The 23211-nt window shown below is 36.2% G+C and overlaps 1 long non-coding RNA gene across 2 annotated transcripts in view; it reads left to right on the forward strand.

The window, feature by feature from the left end:
- LOC102167790 (uncharacterized) overlaps positions 1–23211 on the forward strand; it is a 402854-nt gene that overhangs the window by 45104 nt on the left and 334539 nt on the right. For both annotated transcript variants that reach the window (XR_002337630.2, XR_014823523.1), the window contains exon 3: positions 11137–11243. This is a non-coding gene — a long non-coding RNA (uncharacterized LOC102167790). The remainder of the gene's footprint in view (positions 1–11136; positions 11244–23211) is intronic.

Consider the following 23211-nt stretch of genomic DNA (forward strand, 5'->3'; position numbering starts at 1 on the left):
TGCTATGCTGCTTTGACATAACCTCAATTTCCATTTAAAAGAAATACATCAGAGTGTGTATGACGTTTTATGCTATCAAAAACTTCCAAATTGTAAGAGTGGTTGTCTTACCACTAATGAAAATAAAATACCTAAAGCAGCAGTATACTACTGGTTTTTCAGATTATTCAGTCCATTTTAGATATCCTTATGAGAATTAGTTTTAACACAAATTTATCTACTTGTATATAGCTTCCACCTTCAAAAATTTATATAGAGTATGACCTAATTTTGAAAATCTCATATATTAAAATGGTATTAATCAAAGATTCAAAGAGAATTAGATTATTAATAATGAAATATTTTCATTTACTTTAATTTTCTCAGATGAAAGGAACTAAACCATGCTTTAAGCGTTATTTAGGAATTTACAGCCTGCTTGTAAAAGTGGCATTTTTCTCATTTTGCCTAAAAAGTTAGAGTATGGCATAGCTAAATATCGAATCCCAAGGTCACAATAAAAAGGGAAATCAGGGCAACTCAGAAGAGAATCCTGAACTTCAAGGTCCTGAGAAACAATTGTCTTTTTATAATCCCTACTTAATAACATTTATTGATTAAATTACCATGAAAATAAAACACCTTATTCAAAGAACAGTGTAGTGTGGAGAAGTAGAAGACCGTGATTTATGACATGCACTTAGTTTTGTTAAAACAGTCTTAGCACAGGTTAGACTGGAGGACTCCCAGCTATTGAAGAGTCCACCAGCTTTCAGAACATTGTGTAGGCAAGTGCCATCCTAGAAGAGACGGGATTTTTTTGCCTCTTTGGATTTTGACCCAGATAGTTGATGATCACAAACAGTTGCACAGATGTCTCATTCTGGCTTCTAAGGTCGTATGCACAGAGATTGCCACCTCATTGGATGTTGAAATTGACAGTTTTTTTAGCTAATGCTGATGAGCCTGATGTTCTAGGCTTCAGAAACTGTGAAATGCTACTTAATCTTACTTCGGAGTAGAAGGTAAGTTTTGAGTGTCAGTCTTTACATGAAATAATGTACTTATATAATCATCTGTCAAGCAATCTGAAATGGAATTATCACTGTCTCAATGTCCAGATTAGAAAATTAAGGGATTAAGTGTCTCGTCCTAGGTCACAGAGCTGAAGGATGGTCTAATCAGATGTAGAACCTGATCTTTGAATTTCCAGAATTTAGATTCTTAATACTGCCTGCAGGTTTTGCTTTGATTTCCCAAAGTGAGGCTTCTAAATCTCAACGATAAGCCTTTCAAAAGGCTACTTTATCAGATCCTCTGCTTTAAAAGTAAAAATTTAAACCCCAAATTTTGCCCCCCCCAAAAATGACCTATAGACCGGTTTGGCTGGTTTTATTGACTTGACTAATTGTAGGATAAAGTGCATTCCACCCCCCACCCCAGCTGGCAGTGTTTATGGTATTCCATTTAGGTGAAAAGTACAGTCAGTTAAGGTTTACCTTTTCTGTCAAAGACAGAATGTTTTTCAAGTAAGTAGTTAAAACAATCAAACAACCGCTGTGAGGAATGTTTCTCTTAAATAGAGTGCTCGTGTGCCAAGGTAGGAGCTGAAAGGGACTTAGTCCCAATTTGTCAAATCATTTTGTTGTTTTCTTTGGCATCACTGATATACACAGGCAACGAATTAATTCAATCAGTTAACTATTTCAGGTAAATACTCCAGATGAAAATAATACCTTTGGGAGTTCTTTGATCTCTACAATTCTGTGATAGCAGCACAACCTTGCTTACCTTAGATTTTTCTTAACTAAGTTCGAGATAATTTTTCTACCATATCCCTCTGGGTTCCTACCTCATTGTCTTTCTGACTTTTGAAAATGCCTGTTTCCACCAACACAGAGTCTTTAAACATGTCCTTCCTGTTCACGTTTCTCCACTCCCTTGCCCTACCCTGCCCAGTTTCACTATGTCTTCGGATCTAAATTCAATGTTCCCTTTCTAAGGAAGAGACTTTGACATCTGCGACTAGGTTGAAAGCCTCTACTGCATGCTACTGGGAGACATAATACCTCCCTTTATAGCAGTGATCTGCATAGTTGAGTCATGAATTTATTGGTGTCTGTCATTGTCTGATTAATGCCTGTTTCTCAATAGCCTGCAAGTTCCATGCAGGCAGGAACTATAGCTGTGTTTCTCATCATTTGCCTATGACAGTCCCTAGTATATATTAGATGATGCGAATAAAGGGTTAATGAATATCATACTGACTAATCCCGAAATATGAAACACTCGTTAGAAAAAGTGAATACACTGACTTCTAACCAACTTTACTGAGATATGATTTATATTACATAAAAAGACCCATTTTTAAGTGTGTAGTTAAGGTATTTTAAATATATTTTCATATGTTTCCTTTTTCCAATATTAAGCTGTAACACAATAGGCAAGGTTCTAAATGTCCCTGGACTTCAGACTCTTTGCCTATGGTAAGGGATTATGCCCATTCTAGGATTCTTGATCTATGTTCAGGCCATCTGCACTTGAGAATACCTTTAAAGATGTATTTTCTTGAAAGGGTAGCTATATCTTCAGAAATTTGTCAAAAGATCATTTCAATTTATCTCATATTAGTAGTTATTTCCTTATATATTTCAGTTTAATTTATCAAATTTGAATTTTGAAATTATCCCAACCTTGAAAAGTGAAAATCTAGCTTCCTATGACAGCCTTACTCTGAATATGTGGTTCAACATCTTTGGCAACATTTGCACATCCTAGAGAGGCTTTTCATTAGTATACATAGATCAGATCATCATATTATATACCTTAAGTAGATTACAATTCTATTCATCAGTTACATGTCAACAAAGCTGAAAAAAAATGTCCTTTTTAACCTTAGAGTTAAAAACAGAATATTTAGACTACTTCAACCAGAGTTGTGGTACCCCTCTTTCATCATGACCACTGAAGCCCAAAAAGAAAAATTAAAAAAGGACTAATTTAGGGAGTTCCTGTTGTAGCTTAGTGGTAATGAACCCATCTAGTAACTATGAGATATGGGTTCCATACCTGGTCTCGCTTGGTGGGTTAAGGATCTGGCATTGCAGTGAGCTGTGGTGTAGGTCACAGTTGAGTCTTGGGTCCAGTGTTGCTGTGATGTAGGCTGTCAGCTGCAGCTCCAATGCATCCTTTGGTCTGGGAGCTTCCATACACCGTACAAGTGGCAAAAAATTAAATAAATAAATAAAAAAGGACTTATTAAGCAAAAAGCTTAAGGATAAAGGTATTTATAAAGATGTTTCTCTTCTTTCTACCTATCTTTGTATCTTCTTATTGCCCTCATATTCCCTCCTCCCCTCCTTTTTTCTTCCCCCTCCCTCCTTCCTTCCTTCCTGTTTGCCTTCCTTTATTATCTTAATGACGAACATACAAAAATAGTCTATTGATCTACTTTTTGAACCGAGAGCAAGGAATAACAGTTCACTCGATGTAACACATAATTGAAAATATACTTAAAGACTGTTATGTGGATGGCAAGTAAAGATTAATTGAATAAGAAAAGGAAATAGAAAAGAGAACAAGAGCAGACAAGCAGTAAGAGCAAAAACACCTGACAGACTAGAATGCCCTGTAGAGAAAGAAAAGAAAAAAGGAAGCTCAGAGGGAGACAGACACAAACTGCTACCTACAGGAGCATCTATTTTGATAAAATAGAGGCTCTCTATTTTTAGGTGAAATATACCCAGCTGTGCATATTTAGGACATTGATTCTCAAATGATGCCCTTGTACTAGGCATTTGAAGTAGAATATTTTTAAATGATCTAATTCACACAGGAAAAAAAAAATTCAACAAACAACAGTCTCCCTCTGAAGATTGTTCTCCCATTATTTCTTAATTAAACCTTTCTCCCTGAATGGGCTTGTCTATACTAGCATCTAGATTTAGCATGAAAATAGATGTCTAGTTTATTAAGAAAAAGCTCTGTATTCTAGGGTAGGACCTTTCAACCAAAAATGTTTAAAAACCTTTCATTCCATTAGGTGATGTTAAGAATATTTTTCCCAATATGTTTTTCCTTTGTGAAATTTTAATAAATGCATCCATGTACATAGTTTGAAAAAAACCAAATGGAACAAAGGGCTTCTAATTAAAGTAGTGTTTGGCCACCTCTGTCCTCAATATCTCCAGTCTTGCTCACTGAGGAAATCACTTTTAATGGTTTCCTGTGTAGCTCTTAGGAGTTACTGCTTCCAAAAGCTAGATAATATGCTTAATTAATATATCTCAATTTATCAAATTTGAATGTAAAATATTGGACATAAAAGATGAGAGTCTAGGAGTTCCTATTGTGGCGCAACGAATCCGACTAGGAACCATGAGGTTGCGGGTTTGGTCCCTGGCCTTGCAGAGTGGGTTGGGTATCCGGTATTGCCTTGAGCTGTGGTGTGGGTCACGGATGCAGTTTGGATCTGGCGTTGCTGTGGCTCTGGAGTTGCTGTGGCTGTGGCGTAGGCTGGCAGCAACCACTCCGATTAGACCCCTAGCCTGGGAACCTTCATATGCCTCAGGCGTAGCCCTAAAAAGACAAAAAGACAAAAAAAAAAAATGAGTCTTTTACTATCATATTTATACTACCCTGTGAACATGTATTTCTCCACTTACTGCCAATTTTTGATTTTTTTTTTTTGCCTTTTCAAGAACTTTCTGCCCTTAAATAATGTATTTAAACTGTCATTTCAGGTTCACTGACTGCCCTCCACACACCACCATATAAGATGAAAATATCAGGACCCCTCTTTTCTCTACCTATTCTCTCTACCATATTTCTCTTCCTAATTTATACTCTGAGTTATAATACCATTTCTCAGGTTGAATATTTATATCATTTTCATTCCCTTCTACAAAGATAATTTAGTCTTCCATTTTTATTTATAGAGAAGGGAGCATGGGCAGCCAATGGAAGATACTGTATAAGGAGAACAGTAGAACTTCTTAGGTGGTATCATTGTATATCCTATATCCTATCTTCCTTCAACTTCTTTATTAAAATATCAATTAATAATGTAGTTTGGAGTTGAATATACTTTTTAGAGATGCCTTCATATGCAAAGGTGAGCATGGATCAAAGATTTTCAAAGGTGATGCCCTCACACTTGAGTTAAAAGTGTATATACGTAAGTCTTGAGTCATGTCTTAGAGTAAGTCCTTTAGGGTTGTCACACAAATGTAAATCTTAAATGCTGATGGTGATGACATCGCAAAGCAGTTCCCACTAGAATCCGACTAGGAACCATGAGGTTGCGGGTTCGATCTCTGGCTTTGCTGAGTGCGTTGGGGATCTGGCTTAGGTTAAAGGTAGGAAGAAACCTGGGAGAGTGCCATGTTAGGGATATTAAAAAGAGAGCAAGGTTTGCCCTTAAAAATGTGAAAAAGAGAGCAAGTTTTGCTCTTTAAAAAGTTTGTATTTTTTTTTTTTTTTTGAAGTCAAGACTCCAAGATGTTGGGTTTGAATATAAAAATGTTATGGGTATTCTTTGGAAGGTCCATCTTGAGGATGTAGTGAAAGCAGAAGGCAGATTAGCTAGGACGTGAAGCAGTTATGAGAAAGGGGAGCCACAGAACTTGCTTGAGGAATTTTGTAGTGAAACTAATGGAAGAACTTGGAAGGGAAAACAAATCTTATTCTCAAAAGCCTGTCTGAAGTGTCATCTTTCCCTAAGACTCTTTCTGTCCTCTCCACCCTCTACCTATTGGAATGTCTTCTTTCCTTCTTTTCCATTGTCATGGTCATTTATCTTTACCTCTCTTAGGGAATTTATCCACCCTTTGCCCTGTGTCAGGCTATTTAAATAATGTAATATCTGCTCTATTAGATCATATATTCAGGTCTAATTTAACTTTACTTTCTCTTCTCCTAGCCCAAAGTCTTAAATGGTTCAAGCACTTAATTTAAAAAAAAAAAAAAGGTTCTTAACATGGTAATATATTTATGATAGCACTTAATTTAAAAAAATTATTCTTAACATGGTAATATATTTATGATTGATGAAAAGATAGGCGTGTCCAGTTGTTTTCTTTATTTTCTCCCTCTGTTTATTCCTTCCTTGCTTTCTTCTTTCCCTTCTTTCCATTTTATCTACCTCCCTCTTTCTTTTTGTTTTACTTTCCTCTCCAACAAAGAAAGAGGATCCCTGTGCACACATAGATAAAAGAAAGATGTGTGTGCAGATGAGCAGTGTTTGAAAAACCTAAGAAATGTTAAGGAAAAGAAATGTATATATGTGTAAATGGGTCAGTTTGCTGTACAGCAGAAACTGATAGAACATTGTAAATCAAATATTATAAGCAATTTTTTAAAAATAAACATGATCCAGATATTAAGGGGGGAGGGGGAGGAAGGGAGAAAGGAAGGAAGAGAAGGAAGGAAGAGAAAGAAGGAGGGAGGAAGGGAGGGCAGAGGCCAGAGGAGCCAAGACAGGCCATCAACATAAAACCTTAACTGAACTTGAACAGATATTATTTCAACAATGTTTGCCTAGATGTAAAAAGAGGAGAGTTTAAATTCTTGCCATTCCTCTCCACTAAGAATAGATTGAAAAACAAACAAGAATCAAATTACCATAAACACATTTCAACTATCAGTGAACAAGGGATTATATCCAAAGAGAAAAAAAAAAAGAGAGAGAGAGAGAGAGAGAGAGAAAGACAGGGGGGTTGTATAGTTTCTGTTTTGGAAACCAGCAGTCCGTGAAATGACTATCTGCATTCAAACAAGCTGTCAGAACTGATGAACATTTTTCTATAGACTATTATTCCTTTTTGAGTTCTACAGGCATCCTACAGGTTTAATTAAAGAGACCCTCAAGAACCTAAAGAAAATTAGGTGTTTAATACATTTAAAATATGCTAAAGCAAGTAGAAATTTCAAGGAAGAGGATACCAGCTACTTACCAAGCCAAGAGCTAGAGTATCTTCATGACTTGAAAAAATTTTAGGTCTGATTATCGCTTTGAAAGCTCAAAAACTTTATGCAGCACTATAGAAGCAATCCAAGCCACTGTGGTGACAACGCCGGATCCTTAGGCTGCTGCACCACAAGAAAACTCCTCAGAGTCACATCTTTTTTCTATTTTTGTCTTTTTAGGAACACACTCACAGCATATGGAAGTTCCCAGGCTGGGGTCAAATCGGAGCTGTAGCTGCTGGCCTACACCACAGCCACAGCAACACCAGATCCGACCACATCTGTGACCTACACCACAGCTCACAGCAACGCCAGATCCTTAACCCACTGAGTGAGGCCAGGGATTGAACCTGTGTCCTCACTGTTACTAGTCAGATTCATTTCTGCTGAGCCACGACGGGAACTCTGGAGTCCCATCCTAAGACCAAACTCACATTAACCAAATTGATAACACATGGACCTATTCACTAGAGTAACAACTTCTCTAAGTCCACTGAGACATTTAATTGTCAAGACATCAGACATGACTGTCCTTTACTTGACACTTTATCTCCTTGCAGGCAAGCTGTGTGGAAAGATAAATTATAACTAGAATTTTATTTGATGTATTTAGAATTTGAACAAGCAGAGTGATATGTGTGGTTCAAGGGTTTTTTAGAAGCCATTGCCAGTTGTCCAATGCACCTGTATCGTTGAGAAGAATCTACCTGCTGCTAGGACTCCACAGGTCCCATGGACTTGATGTTTTTCTTCACTTGGAATTCCTTTGGGATTTTCTATTTCTACCATGTTTTATGTTTCTCAAAGTCATTATATTTATATAATCTTTTACATTCACATAAAGCATTTATATAAATTATAATCTCCATTGCAGTTGGTACTAACATTATCATCTACATCTCATAGGAAGGAAACAGGCTCAGAATTGCTAAGTGATTTGACCAAAGATTCTACAGATACTAGCATAGGAACCTTTGAAACCCAGAAGTACAGCTAATATTTTTTAGAGTTCCAAGAGTAGCGCTCTGTAACTTAGAGGCACTTATAACATATTTGTTGACAATAGTAGATTTATAGAAAGATGTAATAACAAAACTGATATGCTTAAATATTTATAGAAATAGTCTTCACTTTACTCAATATTTCACAGATTTTTCTTTCAACATTGAGTTTCCCTTAATGTGTTTAAAACGTGACTTGCTTTATAAAATTTGGGCTTTTCCACAACAATTTAGGAACCTATTTTTGTTTGAAAAGATGAATGACTTGGAACTATTACTGTAGATTTTACCAAGACAGATGATTTTCTTCTCTTGGGCGGCTTATCAGTTATTGTTCTTAGCTGCAAACAAGAACTCCACTCTAGGAAATTTGAGCGGAAAAGAAATTTACCGGGGGGGGGTGGGTTTAAATACAACTCCTGCTTTGCCCAAATACTCCTCAATTCCTTTTACTCTGTTTAACATACCCAGATTCTCCAGTTATTTTCTTCCAAGATTAGCACCTGCAACTTTCTACAAGTACCTGCCCAACAACTGCTGCTGCTTTGGCAAGTGGCATGGAGAGCCCAAAGTGCCAGGGAAATTGGGTCCAGTGGGGGCAGCCAATGATTGACTGGCTTCCCAGACAGGAAGTATGAAAGACAGCTCCCTGGCCTCCAGGTCAGACAAACTCTAAATATAATTGAGGCTCTGGAGCTTCTTAAAGGATGGGGCTGAGCTGGGACTTGGAGATCCCATGCATACTTGAGCCCAAAATCCTTCCCCATCCTGTTCTCTCTTCTTTCTTACTGGTTTCTGCTAGGAGCGCTTTCTCCTCAAGTCCCTTGCACAAAATCTTTGTCTCAGGGTCTCCTTTTCTGGAACCCAACTGTGTTAGGTTCCTAGGGTTGGCATAACAAAACATCACAACCCAGGCGGCTTAACAGTAATTTATTCCTTTACAGTTCTGGAGTCTAGAAGTCCACCATCAAGGCACCAGAAGGGTTATGCTCCCTCAGAGACTCTGGATAGAATATTCTCTTGCTTCTTCCCAGCTTTCAGGGACATCACCAATCCTTGGCATTTCTTGACTTGCATTTGCTTTACTCTAATCTCTACCATTATTGTCACATGGCATTTTCCCTGAATGTCTCTTACTTTTCTCTTCTCAGAAGAACACTTATAATATTGAATTATTTTTTTTAAATTAACATTTAGTTGATTCTCCATGTTGTGCCAATTTCTGATTATGACCCATGACTTTGTCTTACCTTGGTTATATCTACAAAGACCCTATTTCACAAATAAGGTCTCATTTACAGATGCCAGGAATTAGGATTTCCCCATGTATCTTTTTGGGTGGGACATAATTCAACCCCCAGCAGGAACCTAAGACAAATGAATCAGCTCACAGGAATGGCCAGAATATGAGTCTTGGCAACTACAAAGCAAGGAACACCACCCATCTGCAAATGAATGGGTCCCAAAGCAATAGTTCTCACGCGTAATAAGGACTCTCCAGCTTCAGTTGCTGCTGCTGATCTTGTGTGTGAGATTCTTCCAGCCCTCGAGAGGCAGGCCCCTCTACTCTTATGAGAATATGAACTCTGAGATGGCACCAGTTTTTCCATGTTGTTTATTTCAAAGTGAAGTCTTACGTGGGCAAAGCCAAGCTCTGAAAGAGAGGTAAGAAAGCAAGTTTTTTAGCTTGAATCATGGAGATGCAGGACTCCTAAGATGATAAGTTTTACTAGCATAGGAGGAATATTCAAAATACATAGGCACAAATAAGACAAACCACAACTGCAGTTCAATTCCATGACACATTATAATCCCTGAGGATGTATAGAATTTTCTCTGTGTGATTATATATGAGTTTAATTCTTTTTTGAAAAAGAAGAAATAAAGATTTTTGACCTGGGAGCTTGTTGTGATTCTTTGCATGTTCTCACTTAAAATACAATTTTACTTACTCTTCCTTGACATTGGTGGACATTGACTTGACAGTTCATTATCAGACTCAAGAGCTGTGTGGGTATTCAGCTTTTGGCTGTATAATTATTTATTACAAAGCCCTGGAAGATATTTATATTTGAATTATTCATGTGGGAGGAGAAACTGAGATTTGAAAAACTTGAAGAATTTCATGTTCCAGTCGTGGTTCTCTGAAAAACTACATTTAAGCCTTTTATGTATTCCTTTATGAAACATAATGTGTACCTTTAGAGTAGGAGGTTATTGTCTATAAATGCTATGGTTTTCAGTGGAAGGGGATTGACATCTGGTTAGGTTCATGGTATTGGTTTTGTTATGTTTTTTCTGTTGCTCAGCCTGGCAAATGGCAATAAATATGTGTTTATCATTAAGATAAAGAATAGAATTCTTTCATGTTCTAAGTTTTTCGATTGAAAGAATTTGAAACTTGATACATGTAATTTCTTTGGTTAGAGTAGAGGTGATTTTTGAACTGTGTTATCCATCTTGTCACACACACACAGTGGAAATTACTAGTTTCAGATTTTGATGGATGGCCAGGCAAGTGTGATCTTATTTTTGTTCAATGGTCAATACCCTAGAGCAGGTCTTACCAAATAATAACCATATCTGGCCCACCACCTGTTTGTATATGGTCTATAAGCCAAGTCTGATTTGTGCATATTCAAATGTAAAATGACCTTGAATATCTCAGGGAAAATAATTGTTCAAAGAGTTGAAGACATAGCTTCTTGCCCACCAAGCCTAAAATATTTATTTTCTGGACTTAGTAAAGGTTTGCTGATCCTTGTTTAAGAACACATCCATGTAAGACTTCCAAATTGAAATCATTCTGTTATCCCAAGAAATTCGAGTTTACCAAATGGATTGCTATATTTTCTGCAAAGAAAACATGACCCAAAAGGAAAATAATTATATCTTGGAAAAATAAAATAATTGATCATCATCTCATATTTTACAACTGCTAGTCTTGAATGCTATTCTCCTCCTTTCTAGAAATGCATTGATGTAATAACACTGTCCACCTTAAGGCAACAAGGTACCTACATACAAAAATGATTCCTTATGTTGGTATAACACCTGTAACATTTCAAAGCTTTCTCATGATAGTATTTAATGTCTTATAGCTGTATTATAGCAGAAAGTCACATTTTTTATTGTTCAGCACTAAGAAACTAAATTGTGTGTACATTCTTTTTATCTTTCATGATGACAGGTATTCTATTGCTCAACCAAGAGATTTAATTGGAAAATAAGAAATTCCTGGAATACACTACTTGCCTAAAGCTTTTTCCATCTAGAGTCAGTGCTTGAGGCTCAAAGGTATGGGAACAATCTTAAAGTTATCTTTATTTCTTCATTTAGTAAAACAATGATATGGTTTTGAAAAAACTTTCTGTGCTCAAGAAAATGTGTAGATCCTATGTACAGTGTGAACATAAATATTACCCCAAAGATTAGGACACCTAGTGGGGAGAATAATTTAAAACTGTTTATTTTGGTTATCAAGAAGATGTTTTCAAAGAGTATGTTGAAGAAATTCCACTTGAAACCATTGCTTTAATCATGTTGAACTGGCATAAAGATCCAAATGCAGGTAATTTGATTTAAATGAGATGTTGGGAGATTATATAATGAATATAGCAGGCAAGTCATTCAAAGTGTTGCTTGATAGGAGCTGGTATGGAGAAGATGTCAAGGTTTCAGTTGATTGTTAGCTGAATATGTGTCCATGGCATAATGAGGTTGCAAATATGTTTGTGATCTTAGGCTGCAACAACTTGTCAAGCAAGGGCATGGTTCTTCTCCATTCTGTTACACAAAATACTGGATCAAATTCTGGATAATACACTCAAAGAATGTAAAAGATCAGGGACGGCGAATAGGTTTTATGTGTTCTGTCAATTCTGATTGTTTGTGTCTGCCTAGAGAACTGGGTTGAGAAGGATTCTGAGGGCTTGTCAAGGCCCACTGGGAAATGGTGCTGGGTTTGTCTGGCAAGAAGGCAATACATTATCATTATGTACGTTCAAGATTGGGTGACAAAGATGGTGTAACAGGGTTGACACAAGAGTTCAGCTCTCTCATCCCCTGCACATTTTTTTTTTTCCTCAGGGAGAGTAAGCGCCTGTTAAAATTTTCATATGCTCCTTAACAATGCCGTCTCTTAGAACAGGATTAGGCAAACTACATCTAGCAAAGTAAATCTGGTCTATTGCCTATTTTAAAATGCAAAATGTAAATGTCAAATGTCATTTAAAATTATGTCCCTCAGCTTATATTTGGTGGAATCTCACAAAATGCTATAAATAAGTCTCACTTTTATCTCCAAAATAATATGTAATTATGTATTTGATTTTGTTTTATACCAGTAGTTTTGAGTGTTAGGGAAGAGATTGCTATGTAATATCTACTTTTTACAATGTTTCTTGATTTTTAATATTAATTTTACTTCATCATGTTCCAAGATTCTATTATTGTTTAGAGAATGTACATAATATTTTCCAGTCTGTTTTCTATATGCTTTTGAATAGAGTTCCTTCTTGCTTAAAAAAGGATGGTTTTACGTATCATATAAGCCTTGGTTTTTAATTCAAAATTATTATATTTCATTTTAGTCCTTTTTTTCCTTATTTTTATTTTTTTATTTTATTTTTTTTTCCCACTGTACAGCAAGGGGGTCAGGTTATCCTTACATGTATACATTGCAATTACAGTTTTTCCCCCACCCTTTCTTCTGTTGCAACATGAGTATCTAGACATAGTTCTCAATGCTATTCAGCAGGATCTCCTTGTAAATCTATTCTAAGTTGTGTCTGATAAGCCCAAGCTCCCGATCCCTCCCATCAGGCAACCACAAGTCTCTTCTCCAAGTCCATGATTTTCTTTTCTGAGGAGATGTTCATTTGTGCTGGATATTAGATTCCAGTTATAAGTGATATCATATGGTATTTGCCTTTGTCTTTCTGGCTCATTTCACTCAGTATGAGATTCTCTAGTTCCATCCATGTTGCTGCAAATGGCATTATGTCATCCTTTTTTATGGCTGAGTAGTATTCCATTGTGTATATATATATATTTTTCCTTATTTTTAAACAATTGATCTATTAGACTGATAGTAACGTGTGGAACATCTCATAAGACTGTATATCTGTCCATTTATCTTTGTAGATTTAATTTTTTTCTGTGGCCTTACAAAGAATTTATTGAGAGATGTTATTAAAGGAAGAAGGATTCTGGTTCTAGGAAAGAGTTGAGAGCTGGACTCCTATTTATCTAGTCAGCACAGCTTCTGTCTCTGATGTGAATTGAGGGCTTTGTTCTTACGCCAGGTTAACAGAGCAAGAAGTTGCTTAGCCATCTACCTTCCTAAAGAATGGAAGTATTGGAAATTCTATTTGGCCTTTAGATAGCTTCATCTTCATGTTTATCTTCTTGGACATTTTTGCCAGTTGATAGATGAAGAAAATTTGTTCAACTATCTTGTCAAAGCACATATTTCCATTTTGTCTCATTATACTTTAAACTAGCCCGGGAATGGAATACTCGGTTTAGGTAGACATAGATACAATGCAATTGGTCAATGCAATTGGTCTTCAAATATCATTAGTCACAAGATCATTATTCAAATATCATTCGAAGCAGGAACTGTCATGTTTAAAAAAAATACATGAAAGGCTGCTTGCTGGTATATAGCTGGGACAGAGTGTAGGACAAAGGATGGAGAACCCCGGAGATGAGGAGGTCTCAAGACCAAGGATTCAGGGGAATGGATGAAAAGACAGATGCTTCAGAGATTTTTTAAATAAAGATGTGTACATAAAATAGGTGGCTTATTGCACCCCATTGTCCATAGCAGCACCGTTTACAATAGCTACAACATGGAAGCAAACTAAGTGTCTATCAACAGATGAACAGATAAAGATCTGGCATTATGTACAATGGAATAATACTTAGCCATGAAAAAAATGAAATAAGGCCATTTGCAGCTTCGTGGATGGACCTAGAGATTACCATACTAAGTGAAATAAGCCAGACAGAGAAAGACAAGTATTAGATCACTTATTTGTAAAATATAAAATGTGATAGGATACAAATGAACTTACAAAACAGAAGCAGACTTAAAGTCATATATAATGTCTATGTTACCAAAGGATAAGTGTAGGGGGATGGGGGATGAGGTTAACAGATAGTCAGCACTATATGTAGAAAACAAGGATTTACTGTACAGCACAGGTAACTATATTCAATATTTTATTATCTAAAATGGAAAAGAATCCAAACAAAAAAATTACACACACACACACACACACACTTACACAAACAGACGGGAGGCACACACACATTTAGGAAACTTCTCTTTCCCTTTCCAGTTCTCACAGGCCTGTTTGCAGCAGGATTGAGACTTGTGGGTTTTTTGTGCTTTTTCTTTTTAATAAATTGCTGTAAGACATTTATTCATATAAAAACTCATGCATAGTAGCTCCATTTTGTGAAATTAACAGTCAATTTCAAATATGAACTAAATATGTCAAAGAAAAGAGACATCATTTAGCATCAATAGCACAGATGCCTGGAGATAATCAGACTCAGCTTTCCTGCGCTCTCCAGGAGTTAGCAGGACCACATCCTCCTTTTGGGTCTCCAACAGTTTTATTAGTTAGTGTGTATATTTAGTGTATTAGTGTGCACACATGCATATATATATAAGTAACTGAATGATTTCTGTACATATCAAACTAACACAGTAAATCAACTATAGTTCAATTTAAAAGATAGGTGATTAATTAAAGATGTGGATTATTATAAGATAGGTCAAATTTTGTATATAATAGTGAATATTAGAATGTTGAAAACCAGCACAATAGTCACCAAAGATGCACATAAACCCCACTTTGTTTCAAATGGTAGCATCAAAGAGGATGAATGATCTTTTGTGGAAATATCGTAAACCTAGTCTACCAAGACGACCTCCCTTTAACTGCAACCTCTGATAACATTTTAAATTTTTGGAGGATTCCTATCATTTCAGTATTTTTATATAAAGTGAAATTTTAATAATACTTTCATGTTGCCCTACTTTGATTTAGCTTTTTCAAGTTCTTGTAAAACTAGTTCACACAATTCTAGATATTGAAACTATGTGTTTGTTTTGCCTGCTTGCTAGATATCGGCCTGCTTTCCTTGGGGCAAGTGACTGATATCCTCACAAAATTCTAAGGGGGCATTTTCAAAACCATGAGCCTAGACCACAGTGAGGTCTAAGTTTGCTGGAAATGATGCATAAAATTCCATGGCCAGTGACTGCAAAAAAAAAACGGTGACTCCAATAATGGAAGGCTCCTATAAATTAAATTCTTACAAGATATTAAATAGAAGTAATGGGTCTGTAAAGAATGACCCGCAATGAGTTAGTAACTGAAAAAAAAAGGGGGGTCTTGAAGAAATGATGATGTGGACTAGAAAAGCAGTACATGAAAGGCCACCATCTAAAATGATCTGCTGCTCTCAAAATGCTCTGAAAATAATTTTTTAAAAAGAAGGTTTTTGTGGATTGTTGGGAGGAAAAGGAAGCACTGGGAAGAGATGAGGCTGATTGTGTATCAGTAACTACTGACAGAGAGAAAGGAAAGTACTGAATGCTAGCTAGTTCTGCTTCTACTTCCTCCACCAGAAATAATCAAAGTGAAGTGGAAGGAAGAAGCAGGAAGCCCAGAAGAGGGAGTAAACAGACTGTATGAGACTCTTTAAAGTAGGTTGTCCTAAAGCTAATGTGGATTTTGTCCAGGGTACCACGTTCAATTATCTTACTAGAACGTTTCCTGGTCATCTACAATGAATTCTAGAGGATGAAAGAAGTGTTAGAAAGGAGTAAATTCTCCAAAGTGTAGAAAAGTTACAATTTTCCAAAGTGTGGAAAAATTGAGAACCTAGAAGATTCAACCTAATGAGGTTGCCTTGACTTCTACTAAAATTGGGCAAGACATTCTTTAAGTGGCAGATTGGGAGGCTTGGAAAGCAAAGCTTTTTTTTTTTTTTTTTTTTTTTTTTTAAATAACCCAGTAGAAGTTATAATGACAAATCATACCAATCAAATCCCCTTTCTTTCCCTGAAGAAGGATAAAAGTTATTATATGAAAGGGTTTTGGATTTTGTTGTTGCTATGTTACTGTTTTAAAATATCTAACAACCATGATATTCTTCAGGGCAATGGTGAAAGGGTATAGTAATATCCTCTTACGCCAAAACTATCAAGATTTGCTTTCTATTTTTATTTCTAATGTGATTGTATTATAAAAATAAAATTGCCTATTGTTTTAAAAAATAGTAGAAGCAGTAGAGGTGTATTAACTTTTGAAGGACAAAACCAAAGCATATTGATTATTAATCAGTGCTGTACAGGTATAATGGCTCATTTTACACATCACCTAGGCTAAGGGATGCTCAGATGGCTGGTAATACATTATTTCTGGGTGTGTCTGTGAGGGGATTTCTGGAAAAGATTAGTGTTGGAATCAGCAGGCTGGATAAAGAAGGTGTGACCATACCCAGTGAGGGTGGGCATCAACCAATCCCTTGAAGTCCCTAACGAACAAAAAGGCAGAGGAAGGTTGAATTTCCTCCCTTGATTCCTGAGCTGAGACATTCATCTTCTCCTGCCCTCCGACACTGCAGGCAAGGTTCTAGAGACCTTGAACTCTGGGACTTCAGCCTTAGACTGGGGGTTACACTACTGGCTTTCCTAGTTCTCCAGCTTGTAGATGGAAGATGGCATGACTTACCAGCTTCCATCACTGTGTGAGCCAATTCCTGTAACAAATATCTTCTCATATATGTATGCTCAATGATATAATATATCACAAGAGAACTGTGTGCATATTGTTCTGTTTCTCTGTAAAATTTTGGCTAATATAATTTGGAAAGTGTTCTCTAGAGAACTCTATTCATGACCCAATCCCTAGACATCTCATAATTTGTAATTTTTATCAACCACTTCACTAAGACAGCAATTGTTCTGTGCACTTGTTTCAAAGTTGGGAAGGATGGTTTGTTCTTTGGACAATAAAATGAAAACTAAAGCTTATTAGTCTTGAGCTTTACCACTTACTAGTTATTTGACTCTGGCAAATGACTTTCCTTCTCTGAACATACATTTCCTCATCTGTAAATGGGGATAATTATTGACTTGTAAGATAATTAATAATGTGACAAATAATGATAGGTATAAATTGCAAATGGCCAAGGCTTGGCACATATTAAACATTCAGTAAATGGCCACTAATGATTGTGTTGTGAATATGGGCTTGGACAAAGAGCTGAAGCAATGGGCATATAATATACATAAAAAAGTAAAACTTCCAAACCTGTGTTTAAAAGAAATCAATTCTATGAATACAGGATGAGAAATTCCATGCAAGAAAGCCTAAAGAGCTCTACCCCTTTACAAGTTCCATATCAGCCTATCCTGTAACAATGTGAGCAAGCTGACCTAGACTTTGTTTTTGTCTCAGGCAAGAGGAATAGACCCACTTTTCCTGTGCTAAAGACAATATGTTGTAAGAGAAGTGTTCAGTATAATGTATAAAATTTTGTTCATGACATCAGTAAATTGACTTGGGGACAGAAGAGGTTATTAAATGATTGAACTCTGTCATTCAATGAATGATCAAATAAAATAGAGGTATATCATCTGGAGGAAAAAATGTCAAAAGGATTTGGACTCCCCAGGTCATTTACACACATGGGAATACCATGCAGCCATACAAAGGAGTGAGTAGGCTCTCTGTACACTGATAATGAAAGATGTCTGAAATACATTAAGTGAAAAAAAAGGCACAGAATAGTGTAGGTTATTTAGTATAATAATTTTTATTAAAGTATAGTTGATTTACAATGTTGTGCCAGTTTCTGCTTTATAGCAAAGTGACACACACACGTACACACACACACACACACACATACATTGTTTTTCTCATATCATCCCAAAAGATTGAACCCCAATGCCCATCCATTCTAAATGTAATAATTTGCATCTACTAAACTCAAAATCCCAGTCCATCCCACTCTCTCTCACCCCATATTTGGTATATTTTATTTAAAAAGAAAGGACTATGCATCTGCATTTTCTTGGAGATTCCCAGAATTAAAACTTGGGAGGAAACTAAGAACATACCTTACCTATTGGGGGCAAGAACTAGGCAGAGACAGGATAACTTCCTCTAGAGGGAGACTTTGGACATGATTCCTGACTTGATTTGGTTTCCCCAGAAGCTGATCTTGAGTTGACGAATTTCATCCAAGTAGCTTTTTAGGGGGAGGGAATCCCAGGAAGCATAGGCAGGGAAGCAGGGAAGGGGAGGAAGCAATAGAAGATGAAAGATTAAACAAATTACCATCATGAGCACTGGAGCTCCTCCCCACTGGCAATTTCTGGCCAACAGTGTGAATTGCACATCAGAGGGACCCCAGCAGTGGGTGGAAACCTCAGTGATTGATGACAGCTTGGAGGTGGGGAGCCCTCAGGCAAAGCCACCACTGTTTAGGCCCAGAGAAGAAAACCCAGTACCCACAGCATCTATTACAATACCTTCTGGTTCTTTTTTGATTTTTGATCCAAGTGACAGTCCTCTATTCCAAGAAAATAATTTGAAAATTAAAACTTAAGGGAAAATAAAATAACCACATATCATAAAATATTAGTAATACTGACATACAGGAAAGGATTAGATTTATTTTTGGTCAGTTCCAAAACACAAAAACTAAAAGCATTATTTCTTATTATAGGATAGCAGATACATTGGCTAAAGTAGGAAACACTTTCTTCTAATTAGAACTGCTGCATTATAAGGTCTTGATAATTACCTATCACTGGGCTCAGTCAATCAGAATAGAATTCACACCAGAATTTGCTTTAAACTGATATTTATTGGGTGTTAATCCCAGCAAATAAATAAGGTAGATAGTCTCCAAAAGAGGCTGCCAAAGATGGAGTCATTTGTTATGTTAACCATTTGCATGAATTTCTGATTTCTCTCAAATATAACATCCTAGTTAGTACTAGAACAGTAACTTCCACAGAGTGGTAAATCCCAAACCAGTTAGTAGTTGTTTGTGTGTCCACAGTGATCATCTGCAACATTGCTGGTCCACTGATCAGCATCTTCTGGCAGCTGGTTAAAAGTGCAGACTCTGAGGCTCTGCATAGCTTATCTGAATTAGAATCTGCATGGGAACAAGATGCCCAGGTGATATTGTATGCATGGGAAAGTTTGAGAAGGCAGATTTACAATGTTCAGATTTCAAAACTACTTAGTAGAATTTTATTCTTGATGGACATATAGTGGCCTGTATTTAAGCTACATGTATTTTAATTCAATCAAACAGTTTAACTTACAGTTTGAAGTCCCCTTAATAGCTATAATACCAGATGATTATCTGCACCTTTAAAAATATCATCTTCAGTCCATTGTGCTTATGTGATAGAAACACACCATTCAGGATTGAAAATTTTTATTTTCTCACATTTGAGCCTAGTGCCAAGTACAGATACATTTAGAGGGTCCAGATGTCCCCAGGGCCAATGAGATGACCTGTGAAAATACTACAGTTAGGTAGTTTTCTTCAGTTCATTACAGGCTTCACTCACAATTGTGAGATACTCTATTATGAACTGAAACAATGGTACCTGAAAACATGAATAATACATAGTGTTAACAATGCTTTTGGAACCATTATGGCGTAGAATATTGTATCAATCCATAATTTGAAGATGGGGCTAAATGGATCTTTCGTTGAAAAGAGCTTCTGTGATGTGTCAATTTACACCTGATGTTAATAAGAATATACCATCACCTAAAATCCATATTAAAATATTTTATATAAGATGTACTTGCATTAATAGATATCTGTCATTTGTTACTAAATACAGCTGTTAAAAGAACCTCTTAAGTGCTTTCAGAATTTGTTTTTAAGACCTTGACATTGGATGGAATAAAAAGTATTATGGAACCAATCCTTCACTGTGAAAATGGACATAATGGATGAAATACTGCATGTTGCTTACTTCATTTTTGTCAGGTCAAATTGAAATTCTTCTCAGCATTTGACACCCCTTACATGACCACATAATACATGATGGAGAACCTAAATACGGACATTAAATATTTCATTTTCACTCGACATTATTATCGTACAGTATAGTTCAACTTTTGAGAATATCTTCCACATTTCTTCCTTGAACATTATAGTCATTCATGGTGAACCTCTCCTGTAATAGGGGAGTAAAATAAGGTAGCTCACTCAATTATGAATCATCCTGGATTATAAATTCATGTATCATTAGCCATGAATTCAACAAGTACACAGTGATCTGTTTGATCTGAAATTGCATCAGAGTGTGAAGTAGTACTTTAAGAGGATTAAATTAATAAAATAAATTGAATAAATGTTCAATATAAGTGAAATATGGCACCTTCACCTAAGGGTAAATAAATAAATCCACTGTTTACATTGTTCGCCTTTGACTTCATTTTCTCCATCATCTTCTTGCTGACACTAACTGTTCCTCCAGTTGATGGAATCAATATTTTAAATATGAATCAAAATGCAAAGTAGGGGGGCTTAGGCACACATAAGTTTGCAATAATTTTTTTCTAATGGCTTTGAGTCATTTATCTTAGTCTGAAAGGTTTTTGACTAGTGGTGAGAGGATCACAGTAATTTTCATTTTTATGAAAGTTGCCTTTCATCTTCAAAAGTATCCTCTTGTGCATTTAAATAAAAGGTGCTAAGAGAAACCTGAATGGAAAAGCACCACTCTTTATCATTATGATTGTTATTGTTATATCATAGAATGAGTATGGAACCTGATTTACTATGCTGCTTTGGTAGTAAAATACAATTTCTTTTCCAAAAGATTTTTTAGTGTTTGATCGCCTTCATGACTGTTTTCTCTGTTCTTAGAAGCATTTACCTGTGAGGAGCATGCCAAATATTATGGCAACCTTACAGTGGAAATTTTAAGGATCCACTTTAAATGACTAGCTAGGACTTTGAGGAACAAGTCAGACTTGAAAATGCATAATTAGGTTTTATTTCTCAGTTTTCCTGCTGATTTCTTAACCATTTCCATGTATGATAACGTGTTTCCCAAAATGTAAGCAGACGATAAGCATTGCCTTGGCATGCTCAACAGAGTCTAGAAGTTCTGGAATAATTTGGCACTGCAAACTGTCTAGAACCTGAATTGCTATTTAGAGAAATAGGTTAAAACTTACTCGTTAACAAGAAATAAATTACTGTCAGCTGTAGAATTTACATTGTAAATAATATTGATACCATGTGCTGGTTTCCACCAGCTTAATCTTCAGTTGAATGAAGTTCTTTCTCCCACTGACCATTTCTTTCCAGAGCTTTTGTAGCTGGTTTGGGATATGTTTGATAGCTTAGCTTATAAAGTGCACAATTTAAATGAGAAGTTTTGGAGGTAAAACTATTTACTATTGGAGGAAAAGTAAAATAAACAGTGCATTAGAACCACAAAATCAATTATCTCAACAAACTTGAGTATCTCCAAGAGAAGTTAAAAGACAAAATGTCCAAATGAGCCAGATTTCACATGTTTGTGCAATCTCATTTGAACTCTGGGTTATTTTCCAGCTCAGTTTTCCATCACAGCCTTTAGTTTATCTGCTGGTCTTTTCTTTCAAGTTGGCACGCATGCCACCTTTAAATAGACTCCTGTTTTGTCATTCAGCAGACAAACCCCAGGCTTTGCATCCCCCTCCTGCCTCTCCCAGGCCATACCCCTCCATCAAGAAACACATTCTGCCATCACTTTAGGGCCACACAAGTCACTATCTCCATGCATTTCTTCGCACTCTCCCAGCTGATGTCCGACATCCTTCATTTCGAGGCATCTGAGCAGAACCATGAGATGACAACTTTAGGCTCATAATGCGAATTAGTTATGCTCTCACCATTTCCCATTCTCATTAAATCATTGTCAGGACAATGGATTCATGGGGTACCATTTCCTGTTCTCATTACAATTTTTGTCACAGGAATGAGGCATCAGAATTTCAGTGCTTTGCGTAGTCTTCGAAAAAGAATAGTTACCTCTGCTGCTTTGACCTTTTTTTTTTTTTTCTGTTCTGCATTTGGTTCAGCCCTGCCCTCTCCCCTGCCTATGTGTGGCCTTGGCAACCGTAAGATGAAGAGTCTTGAAGAGGGTAAAATTTTAAAAATTGCAATGACAGGATGGCATGAAAACTTTGTCTTTACAGTGGCAAAACTAAAGCCACATGCTTTTAGACAAAAGCTAGAGAGTGTACACATGGCCTTTTCTTAGTTAGGTGGTTTATTAATATTCTTTGCTCTTCTCATTTTTCATTTTTCCTCTCCTTCAACTTAACCAATGCACTCTTTGTCCTTAAAATCAAGCAAAGACCTATCGTTCATATTTTTTAAATGATTCCAAATTTATGTGACTTTCAGAAAAAAAAAGTTCTTCCTATTCAAATATACAATTTGAATAAATTACTTTATTTCCCCTCCCTGCTGATCCTAGCTGCCTTTACCAAGGTTTGTTTTACAATTGATGGCTTTGTTCTTCTAAGACAGTTCCACGTTCTGTTTGGGTTCAGGTAGGAGTCTTACAAACACTAAGTAATGATTTGTTAACTAAACGCTCCTGAAGCTGTCTGTCAGCTCTCCCTGTAACATAATAGCACCTTCACCTGCCTGCAGTCACTTCAGGGTGCTCTCATTAAATGCAAACTTTGTAAAATGCTATAGAAATGATCCTCTTCTGTAAATACCATGGAATGATCCTCTTTCCTTTGGTAATAGGCAGTTACAGCTTTTGGTTTTTGTTTCTGAGTGTTATAATGTATGAGAAAAATAGAGGTCATTTAATTGTTAATACATCAGGGACCCTATTTGTAGAAAATGCCTTAGCTTGTAATGTGCTGATATCTACATTTCAGTTCTTGTCTGATTCAGAAGAGGGAAATTGAGTTCAACTTGATCAGTATTTTTTAACTTGCTCCCCAGTACGTTACTTTTTCTGTGTTTTTTTCATTGGCTACTTGTTTTTCTATTTGGGGATTATATATTTAATTTCTTCAAATTGTGACCCAGTGCCTGAAATATACTAGGCACACAATAAATGCTTGCTCACAAAAGGGAGAAAGGAGTGGAGAGATACAATGAAATAGGTTGAAGATGAAACAGTAAAACTTGAAGGTGAAATGGTTTTAAGATAAGACATATTATTTTATGGTAATTATGT

This window comes from Sus scrofa, chromosome 13, assembly GCF_054392235.1.
Source record: "Sus scrofa isolate SSC_HxYL_T2T_F1_AM1 chromosome 13, Sscrofa_HxYL_maternal_Yorkshire_Landrace_v2.0, whole genome shotgun sequence".
Classification (NCBI taxonomy): Eukaryota; Metazoa; Chordata; class Mammalia; order Artiodactyla; family Suidae; genus Sus; species Sus scrofa.